The sequence below is a fragment of the Sus scrofa genome, chromosome 1 (assembly GCF_054392235.1).
Source record: "Sus scrofa isolate SSC_HxYL_T2T_F1_AM1 chromosome 1, Sscrofa_HxYL_maternal_Yorkshire_Landrace_v2.0, whole genome shotgun sequence".
Lineage (NCBI taxonomy): Eukaryota > Metazoa > Chordata > Mammalia > Artiodactyla > Suidae > Sus > Sus scrofa.
In genome coordinates, this window is record NC_139383.1 from 234,402,857 (window position 1) to 234,412,883 (window position 10,027).

A 10,027-nucleotide genomic window follows, 5' to 3' on the forward strand; every position below is an offset into this window, starting at 1 on the left:
TAATGTGCAAAAACAAAATGTGTTGTGTATGTGTAACTGGGTCATCATGCAGTAGAAAAAACAATTGGGGAAGTAACAATTAAAAAGAAACCTTTATAGTAAAGCAGAATTTTATAAATCAAATCTTTCTGCTTATGATAGTTAATTACCGATGTGGGGACACCTAAATAGAGTTGAAACACTAGGGAAGAAAGATTTCAAGATGTTGGCTAATTCATCATCATATTAGACGTTATAACTTTCTCAAAGCGTTATTCTTGCCCAGAGCTTAGTTGTAGTTCCTAAATAAATAAATGATTGTATTGTGACATAACACAGTATATAGTGCATAATAAGGAGTTTATAATATGTGGTGAAGGAAAGAAATCGTTCACCAGCCTCCTTGCTTACAGATTACATAAATCCATAGTAACAATCATTACTAATGTTTATTGAATACTTATTATTTTCAGACACTATTCAAAGAGCTTTATATTAATTCACTCATTTCATCCTACAATAATCCATGAGGTAGGAAGTAGGGAAACTAAATCTGTCCAAGTTCAGCAGCTAATATAGTGCTGGAGTATGAACCCTATTTCACTGCTGTTGAAAAAAGAAATGACGGGCCTCAAACTCAGTCACTTGTGCTAACCCCACATCAGCAAACCAAGACTTAACAACTAACCTTACTGAAGTCATAACTCCCCCAGAACTGTGGTCTTAACAAGACTGGAATTTTTTGGTCAGCACCAATGAGGTGATCAGCCCCATAGCCCTTCCCATCCCTCAGAGGGAGATGAAGTAATCCACTCTCTCCATTTCCTTTTCCCCTTCTTGACTGTAAAAGTCTCTATTTTAAATAGCTCCTTGGAGCTCTTCTCAGCTTGCTAGATGGGATGCTGCCCAATTCATGAATTGTTCAGTAAAGCCAATTAGATCTTTCCAATCTACTTGGTTGAATTTTCAGTCAACCCTGCTAAACCTGTGTTCTAATCCTCACAAGACTGCCTCCTGCCAGCTCTCCTACCAACTCCATCCCCAATTCCAGAGGTTTCTGAGTTTCCCTCATTCAAAAGGATGTATTAGCTACCAAAATTGCCCCGAAGGTGACCCAACCAGAAATAATACTGGGGATACCAGATTTGGAATTGGAGGAGGGAGGGAGGGGGTGGGGACTACTTTTTTACTTAGGGCAGAAAGGAAAGAAGTATTAACAGTTGTTGCTAAAAAAAATAACCTGAAATTCATAGACTAGAAGAGAAGAGGTGGAAGGTGAGCAGAAACTTACCCTCCCTCATTTATGCCCCTTTGGCAGGATTGGCTAATTGGATGGCTCTCTCTTTTTTTCCAGGTTGCCCTTGGCATTCATTCTAACTGTACTTCACCTGGATTAAAATACACAAAGATGATTAGCACAGTATAGATTTCTCAGGTTTAAAAATGCTCCAAGAGAAAGCATGCTAGTTAATAAATACTGCTTAACAGTTCAAACCGGATATTTGCATTTATTCCAATTCTTACCTAAACACACAAGTGCTTCAGATGGAAACTACTTTTTCACATAAATTGCCTTTCTCCTCTAACTTGCTGTCTGGATTGGAGATTATTTATGTGTAGGAGGGAGTGAGAGAGCCTACAGAGAAAATACTGGCTCTGATGCAATGTCTGGCTTAAGGCAGAAGAAGAAAAGGTTTAACAAAGATTGGTTGAGAAATCTATGCTTCAGGCATTATACTTAGCACAGAGATTACAAAGATGCTCCCATGTTAGGAAAATAAAGCTCTGAACCTATCAGCACAATCAGAGTGCTAAGCACAATGAGGCCATATGCCGAGCGAAGGTCCCGGAGGGGAATCTGAGGGGGGCAGGCAGGACAGACCTCCAGCTGCAGCCTGGGCAGTGTAGTGAGAACTGCTAACACAGTGTACCAGGTGCCCAGACATCTTCTGTCACTCTCTGGGAGCTAAGGCATAGGCTCTGACGTCTTGTGCAAGGGACATGTTTTGCTATATCCTAGGTGATTTAACCAGAACTGGGAGAAGAAGAAAAAAAAAGAGTTTTTGTAACTGATCATTCCAATATTCACTATGTAGATTACTATAAAGTAGCGAAGCAGCATAGTGATTAAGTGCATGGTGTCTAAATTCATGCTATCTCAGTTTAAATCCTGGCTTGGCAGCTTTGTGACTGAGAGCAAGTCACACCAGCTCTGAGCCCTATTCCTAGTCTGCAAAATGGGGCAGATAGTTGTCTCTGCTTCTTAAGGGTGCTGTAAAGATTAAATGAAAATAATACAAGCCCTTCATGTCTTACACACGAGACTTTCTAGTTTATATCACAAGGTTTGAGCAAAATTTTTAGATAAATCAGTTATTTTTATGTATCCTTTTCCTACAAAGGAATTGTGAGTTTATAGTGCCATCTTAAGGATAAAGCAACCATGTAATCTTGTCATTTTATCATTTTTGTTTATTACTAGCAATGCAAGATTCATTTTTACCAGCCTTTGCGCATTGCCTTCCCCTTTGCTCTTCATACTCTAGCCATTGTTAATGGTTCTTCTTTGCTTCTTACCCTGTAGTCATCTCCCTAGGAAAATTTATCATGCTGAATTCTTGTTTTTAGGTCCATCTCCTCAAGAATGGTCACTTATTCAATTTTGTACCCACTCTGCCTAGCATACTCAACAAATATTGCTCAAATAAACACATTCTCAATAAAAACATTTAGCACCAATATGTATGTGGATTCCAAAAATCACAAAGGATATAAAGATTCTCTTTGATCCATCAAAGTTTCATGGTCTGGAAATGCACACACTAAAAATTTAACTGAAGGAGTTCCCCTTGTGGCATAGTGGTTAACGAATCTGACTAGGAACCACGAGGTTTTGGGTTTGATCCCTGGCCTTGGTCAGTGGGTTAAGGATCCGGCATTGCCATGAGCTGTGGTGTAGGTCACAGACGTGGCTAGGATCCTGCATTGCTGTGGCTGTGGCGTAGGCCAGTGTCTACAGCTCTGATTAGACCCCTAGCATGGGAACTTCCATATGCCAAGGGAGTGGCCCTAGAAAAGGCAAAAAGACAAAAATAAATAAATAAATACATAAATACATTAAAAAAACCTTAACTGAAAAATGTCACTGGCTAGATGGGGTACCTGGTAAAAACAAATATAAAGCTTCTCAGAAAGGCTTTGCACTCAACCCAGGCTGCACAAGTTTCCCATGTATAAAACTGTATGGAAGGACCAACAATCCAAAATCACAAAACATTTAGTGAAACAATCCACTAGAAGACACGAATTGGTTGTCAACAAACAGCAGAATTAGATACACAAAACTTCATTACCTCTTTCCAGCTGTGTCATTACTCTAACATCTGCTTTCATTGTCACATTCCCTGACTCTGACCTTCTTGCCTCCCTCTTACAAGGACCTTTGTGATTATACTGAACCCACCTGGATGATGAGAATCACCCCTTAATTTAATCACAGCTGAAAATTCCCTTTAGCAATGGAAGATCACATATTCACAAATTCCAGGGATTAGGATGAAAGCTTTTTGGGGAGCCATTACTCTGTCTACCATAATTTTCTTTTGCTATTAGGTCAGATCTAAGGCCAATTTGGGTTCTTCTATTTCCACTCCTCTATCTGCTCTGCTTTCTTATCTGGCAGGCTAGGACATCCAATATAGTGCTCAAAAGAAGTGGTAATAGTGTCATCTTTGACTTGTTCCAGAACTTGAGACTATTTCTAAATATTTCAGTGTTGAATGAATATGAGTTTGGTGAAGGTTTCTGGTGTTGCCTTTTATTGGTTAAACGAAGTTTTCTTGTACCAGTAGTTTCCTAGAAATTTTAACCATGAATGTGTGTTGAAAATAAGTGAATGTTTTTTTCTGCTTTAGTCTTCCTCCTGTAATCTTTTGATGTGCAGAATCACATTAATTAATTTGATTTTCTAATATTTAATCACCCCTGAATTCCTATAATAAACTCAATTAGGTAATGACATTTACTTTTTTTAAACATCACTACATATTTGCAAGTATGCTTATGAGTAAGACTGACAGAAAATTGAAGTTTCCTGGTGCTCAGAGGTTTAAGGATCCAACAGTTTAAGGTGGCTTGGGTTGCTGCTCTGGCTGTGGGTCCAGTCCCTGGTCTAGGAACTTCCCCCTGCTGCAGGCACAGACAAAAAAAAAAAAAAAATTGACGAAAAATTTCCTTAGAAATTAGGGGATTTCAACAAGGCTAGACTCATAAAAGGAGCTGAATAAAAAGGCTTCCTTCCTTTTCTATTCTCTGAAACAGTGGGTAGGATTACAGCAATGGGTTCTCAGCTGGGACAATTTTATCCCTTAAGGGACATTTGCCAATGTCTGGAAGTATTTTTGGTTGTCAAAACTGGGAAGGTGCTACTGGCCTCTACCTAGTGGGTAGAAGCCAAGGCTCCTGCTGACTATCCTGCAATGCACAGGACAGCTGCCTCTCCTTCCCCCAACAAAGAATTTTACTTTATCTGAAATGTTGGTGGTGCTGAGGCTGTGATTTGTTTTCTTATTCTGAATAAATCATCACTCTCCTCATTTTGTATTTGCAATTTTGTATTGTTTCAGAGAGAGCTTCAAAACTTATATAAGCTTTGGGCCCCACAAAACCTGGATCTGGTTTGAAAAAAGAGAGGGCACTGTACAGAGGAGAGGGGGGATGTGTAGGGGAGAGAGAGAAAGAGAGAGAGGTCCTTGTGTCAAAGCCAATGCCAGAGAGAGGGGAAAAAAGAGAAATTTTGTTTAGACATAATTTTCAAATAATTACAGTTACTGAGAAATTGGCCATTAAGCAACAATTTCAAGAAACTTAAGGAAAATAATTAGTGTGGTATATGGTCTGGCAATTCTAATTTTGGTATCTATCCTAGAGAAATGCCAGTGTATATATATATATAAGACATGTCTAAGGATGTTCCTTGAAGCAGTGTCTGTAAAAATGAAAAAATGAAAATGACCTACATGTTAAATCAGTAGAACAGTGGATAAAATGTGATGTATTCATACAGAAACCCTACAGCAGTTAAAAGGGAGCCAGTTATATGTGTCAACATGGATATATCTCAAAAATATATTTTTGAACAACCAAAAAAAATGCATAACTATTCTTACCACTTATACATGTTATTATATTTATATATGTGTGCACATAATACATTGTTTATATAATACATTTACATAATGCATTCACACTCAAAATATTTTTCCATCTTTCCTGTATATAAAATGCATGTAAGTATCCAAATAGCCTTAAATAACATTGTATTACACCTTGAACAAGTGTATAAGAGTAGTTAACTCTGGCAGATAAGGAGTGTAGCAATAAGACTGAAGAAAAAAGTGTCAAACATACACATAATTTTATCTGGATTCTAATTTTTAAGAAATGTTTTGTGTGTAATTTAAAAAAATAGATACCAGGAAAAAAGACAATGAAATCATGCCAAATTGTTCAGTGTTGTTTTTTCCCCTCCTATTTTATTGAGATATAATTGACATATAGCACTGTATAAGTTTAAAGCATAATGACATGAAATGATTACCACAGTAAGTTTCGTGAACATCCATCATCTTATATAAATAAAAAATCAGGGAAGAAGGAAAAATATTTTCCTTGTGATGAGAACACAGGATTCACTCTTTAAAACTTTTGTATCTATCCGGACAAAACTCTACTTAAAAGAGACACGTGCACCCACATGTTCATTGCAGCACTATTCATAATAGCCAAGACATGGAAACAACCCAAATGTCCATCGACAGATGATTGGATTCGGAAGATGTGGTATATATACACAATGGAATACTACTCAGCCATAAAAAAGAATGACATAATGCCGTTTGCAGCAACATGGATGGAACTAGAGAATCTCATACTGAGTGAAATGAGTCAGAAAGACAAAGACAAATACCATATGATATCATTTATAACTGGAATCTAATATCCAGCACAAATGAACATCTCCTCAGAAAAGAAAATCATGGACTTGGAGAAGAGACTTGTGGCTGCCTGATGGGAGGGGGAGGGAGTGGGAGGGATCGGGAGCTTGGGCTTATCAGACACAACTTAGAATAGATTTACAAGGAGATCCTGCTGAATAGCATTGAGAACTTTGTCTAAATACTCATGTTGCAACAGAAGAAAGGGTGGGGGGAAAATGTAATTGTAATGTATACATGTAAGGATAACCTGACCCCCTTGCTGTACAGTGGGAAAATAAAAAAAAAAATTATAAAAAAAAAATAAAAAATAAAAAATAAAAATAAAATTGTATTAATGAGTTTAAAAAAAACTTTTGTATCTATAGCAGTGTTAATTAATTATCATGTACATTATATCCTTAGTACTTATTTGTCTTGTAACTGGAAATTTTCACTTTTTGACTACCTTAATCCAATTCCCCTTCTCTCCACCCCTTGCCTCTGGTAACCACAAATCTGATTTTTCCCTATGAACTTCTTTGTTTGTTAGTTTATTTTGAAAAATAACTGAACTACAACACTATGTTAGTTCCTGGTGATATGATATTTGTATACATTACAAAATCATCACCACGATACATCTAGTTATCATTTGTTACTGCACAAAGATATTACATTGTTATTGACTATATTCCCCACACAGAGTGTTAATTATTGGCTGTAGGATTATGGATGAGTGATTGTTAGCTTCTGCTTTGTGCTTTCTGGATTTTCAAACTTCCTAAAATAAAAACAAAAATACAAAGAAAATTTAATTATAAGAAGGATGTCATGGTTACCAATTAAAGCTGTAGAAGTGAGAACTTAAAACCAAGAGTTCAGCACCCTAGCTGTAGAGACGTTGGAATGAAATGTCACTCTTGGTGCCTGATACCAAAGGACTCACTTATTTTATAATTTATGTAGCTGATTTCCACAGATTTAGCACAGTGCTGATAATTACTCACTTTCTTTCACTTAGGAAGTAAGAAGCTGTGAGGGAAAACACTTGCTCTCCCCCCATAGGCCCCTGACCCAGCCTGGGCAAGGAGGACCATCAAGTCATTCAGCAAGGACTTGCAGAGAAGAAGACTGCACATGGTGTTTTCAGGCCTTGTTTGTGATCTTTCTGAAATTGACAGTAAATTCCTTCTGGAGCGATTTAATACCATTTTATATCCTTCAAAGAAATGAGGGCCTGATTAGCTCTAGGCTTTCTATCATAACATCACAAAGAATATTTGAATCTAATATTAATTCCTAAAGAATTTTTGAGTCTTTCAATTAGTTTTTGTATCCAAGAGACTGCAATTCAAGAAAGAGGTAAATCTGTTGAGATGTTGATCCAGAACATAAAAACAAGTTATGAAAAAGTGCTTGTAACAGTAGCTGGTGCATGGTCAATGCTGTTAGTATTGGCTATTACTACTAACACTATAGTGATTACTATAACCAATTCCAATACTAATTCTGCTACACAAGAAGAAGCAGATATTTTTGTTTTCAACTTCTGTATGATGTCAGAAAAAAATTTTCAAATTAAGAACTGTAGAGAGAACATTGTAAACCAGCTATGATGGAGAAAATAAAAATCTTAAAAAAAAAAACTTTAGAAGTAAGGTATTCTTACTTCTAGCAATTCTTATTGTATAGGGTTTTAGTTCCCTGTGGGAAGGATGCTCATTGTCTTCAGAAGCCCCCATCCCTGTCTAGATCTTTCCTGTCAGTCCTTAACTAGACTGATTAGAAAGTATGTACATGTGTGTGGGGCGGGTGGGGTGGGGTGGGGGGAAGACAAGGACTTACTTAGGTTTTAGCATTTGACTTCTTCCCTCACTTTCAAGTCATAAGCGTTCACTTTTCCACTTTATGAATTTGCAAAAATCAAAATGGAATATTCTTTCTCACTTGGTATATAAACCAGAGGAGGTTATTCTTGTTAACCTGAGAGGGTTCTTGTTAGAACTGAAAGAGAAAACTCTTGGTCAGAGATTGCCACAGCTGAGTTCTATCCCATGCATCTTGCCCCACCTTCTTGCTGTTGTGGCATCATTACCTAGGGCTTGGAGTGAAGCCAAGAAAGAGAACACAGAAGATAGTCCTCTGATGGTTAGGTGAAATATATTTATAACTTTGACCCTGCCCCTTTCTGCCAGCTTTTTGTTTGTGTTAATTTTAAAAGTTTCTATAGCATTGGAAGGCCATGGCTTAAAGTGGTTTCTGGTCGCTTATTTCTTCGTCAATAAAAAGTTAAGTAGAATTGCTTTGCCACATCTGTTAGCTAGCAAGGATGGCATGATGACTTCAGCTGATGTCTTAAGATCTGGGTGTGTAGAATTAACCATTGTGGCTCACTCATTCATTCATTAACATCAGATTCTGATTAATAGATATTCTATTTCCAAAGACCTTCTCCTTTTGCCTATATGACACTACTCCTTTCAAGACAATTTTTTACCAGCAGAATTAAAGAAACCAGAGGTGGCAAGATAGATGTGTCTACCTTTATGAGTTCATGAAATTGTTAAGCAATAGTAGGAAGCACTGAGCTAGTGTAACATGCCAGCATATCCCTGGTTCATGCTAACTTCAGTCACACAGAGTCCAACAAAAGAGAAGTATTTAAATCAATTACAGTATATTTGTTTGATAGAATACTATATAGTTGAAACTATGTCACAGAAAAATACTTAATGGCATGGAAAGATATTCATAATATATTGAGAAAAAGGTTAAATAACAGGATACATAATTTGTGCAGTATTTTTTTTTTTTAACACAGAAGGACCATAGTATATACATATGGAAAGAGGATGTTAAAACACATCAAAATCTTAACAGTGATTAGTCTGGGTAGAGGAATTATAAGTTTTCCCTTTGTGTATGTTTTTTTCTGTGTCCCCCAAATTTCTGCATTTAACACTTATTGCTTTTGTGGTTAGAAGCAAAACCAGTAACATTTTCCTTTTCAAAAGATGGTGGTAGAGCATGACTGGCCGGTGCTCAGGCAAGAACGCATAGTGTGTGCACATTTGTGGGGTCATCACAAGTTCAGAGGCCCTTTCCCAACTTTCAAGTTTATAAGCATAATTTGATTAATTCACTGAAGAACTGTTGATGGTATAAAGATGGTTATATTGGTTCCCCACTCTTAACTCCTATTACTGCTGCCTGTATTATTTTACTATTAGGGTAGATTTTCCCAAATACAACTATTTCTCCAAAGAAATTGACTCATCAAAGGCTCTTGAAGCAGAGTACCAAGTTACTTTTCAAACAATTTCTACTAGCAGTGTAGCATATAACGGTATAGTGCCCTCCTAAACACTATCTTTATTATTTCCTGTTCAGAAGTTTCAAAATTCTTCTTTAATTTCTATTTAAAATTTTTTTGTGGAGCTCCTTGGTGGCTCAGCAGCTTAAGGATCCAGAATTGTCACTGCCGTGGTTACAGCTATAGTGCAGGTTACATCCTTGGCCTGGGAACTTCATGCTGCAAGCAAAGTCAAAATTTTATAAATATATATTTTTTTCCTAATAACCATGAAAATTTTACATGTTTTTCCAACTCATTTTTTCGTTGATTATAACTTTGAGAGCGTGGATTTCACTCCTGTGAGAGAAAGAATCAGAAACCTGGAAAAGGAGCATTGGTCCAGGAGTCAGAAATCAGGGTTCTACTGCCAGCCTTCCCTTTGTTAACTCCTTCCATGGTTTACTCCCCCAACCACAGCCTTTGTCTTTGCCCAGAATGCTCTTTTCTTATTTCCACACCTGGCTCTTTCTTCGCCTTCAGGGTTTAGCCCAAATATCACTCCCTCTGACAGGCCTTCCCTGCCTCTCCATCACATTCATTCTGTTTTTCTCTTCTGAGCATCTATCTCCGCCAGAAATTAGGTTAACTTGTTCTTTTTCTATCTCTCCACTCACTCCCTCAAGGCCACAACCCAGCCTCTGGTAGATTAGACATTATCAGTTGAAGGAATGACACATAAGTAGGTCGCAGGAAGCTCATCTTAAAAGGGAGGTTA